Below are 2,036 nucleotides of genomic sequence, written 5' to 3'. Positions count from 1 at the left end.
TTCATATAAATATGACGACTTTGAAAATTGTTACTTACAATATTAATGGAGTAAACCACGTTATAAAAAGGAAAAAAAATTCTAACACAATTAAAAAGGTTGAATTGTACAGTTGGGCTTCTACAAGAAACTCATTTAAATGAGATAGAACATGCTAAACTAAAGAGAGACTGGGTAGGACAGATATTTAGTGCATCTTATGGAAACTACAAAAAAAGAGGAGTAGCAATACTGCTCCATAATTCTTTCTGCTTTGTAGCAGAAAACGTACTTAAAGATAAAGAAGGCCGCTGGATAATGGTGGTCGGTTCAGTTGGAGGAACCACTCTTACAATTATGAATATTTACGCCCCAAATGAGGATGATCCAGGTTTTTTTAAAGAGCTAGCCCAAATTTTAGCGGGTCACTCAAAAGGAGTGATTATTTTAGGGGGAGACTTCAACTGTGTCTTGAATCATTACATGGACAAATTTCCAACAGAACAAAAATATCAACTATCAAAAACAAAAGCGTTGAAGAGTCTATTAGAGGAGTTAGGGCTGGTTGATATTTGGCGTGCAAAACACCCAAAGATCAGAGACTATACTCACTTCTCAAAGGTTCATAGAAGCCATTCGAGAATAGATTTTTTTTGTGTTCCCAAACAAGCAACCCACAGAGTGGTGGATTGTCACATTGAACCTCAAACTATTTCAGATCATGGACCTATGATAATGTCTTTAAATATCAACCTGGAGAAACCTTTTAAGCTATGGAGATTAAACGTATCACTTTTAAATAACCCAGAGACAATCCGATATATAAAAGACGAATTAAATTTCTTTTTGGATATTAATGATACGGACGAGATTTCACCATCTATTCTATGGGACACAGCCAAAGCATACTTGAGGGGTAAAATTATTTCATTTTCTTCAAAAGTTAAAAAAGAACGTGAGAAAAAACAAGAAAACTTACAAGAACAGATTAAGAACCTTGAGACTAAACATAAAAAAACAAATGAAGACAATGTATTACAGGAACTTAGAAAATGTAGACGGGATTTGAATGAGTTACTAACTTATAAAGCAGAGGGCGCTTTACGTTTTGCAAACCAAAAATACTATGAACAGGGAAATAAAGCAAGTAGACTATTAGCATTTCAACTAAGAAAATCACAAGCAAATCGAACCGTTCAAAAAATTACGTGCCCAATATCTAAAAAACTAATATCGCATCCCAAAGAAATTGCAAACGCATTTTCAAAATACTATGGACAACTATATAATTCGGAGACTAATCCTAACAAATTAAATAAAATTAGGCAATTTTTGCAACAAATTAACCTTAATAAACTGGACGAGGAGGAGGCTAAATCATTAGTGGGGACAATTACAAAAGAAGAGATAAAATGTGTTATAGGAAAGCTTAAAAATAATAAATCACCTGGAGCAGACGGATTCCCAGGTGAATTCTATAAATGCTTTCAGGCTGAACTTATCCCACTCTTATGCAGAGTGTTTAATCATGCTTTAGGCTCCAAAGACCCACCTAAAACATGGGCAGAAGCAATTATCTCGGTTATATACAAAGAAGGTAAAGATCCAACACAATGCGCCTCTTATAGACCAATAAGTCTGCTGTGTAATGACGTTAAGATTTTAAGTGCCATTTTGGCCAGACGACTACAAAAGATTATTAATAAACTCATTAATCCGGATCAGACAGGCTTTATACCCAATAGACTCGGAATAAATAATATCAGACGTACCCTAAATATAATTTCAATTGGTCAACAAAGCCCTTACACATCCATGCTTTTTGGCCTAGATGCCGAGAAGGCATTCAATCGGGTGGACTGGTTATTTCTGAAACAGGTTCTATTGAAGATGGGCTTTAATGAAAACTTTATCAGTTGGTTTGAGGTGCTGTACTCCAGTCCGACCTCTACAGTACGCGCTAATGGTTATATGTCAGAAAGTTTCCCCTTGAAAAGAAGAACTCGTCAAGGTTGCTGCCTTTCACCAATCCTGTTTGCTATCAGTATAGAACCCTT

Source organism: Etheostoma cragini, chromosome 13, assembly GCF_013103735.1.
Source record: "Etheostoma cragini isolate CJK2018 chromosome 13, CSU_Ecrag_1.0, whole genome shotgun sequence".
Classification (NCBI taxonomy): domain Eukaryota; kingdom Metazoa; phylum Chordata; class Actinopteri; order Perciformes; family Percidae; genus Etheostoma; species Etheostoma cragini.
Note: the sequence above shows the minus strand (reverse complement) of the source record.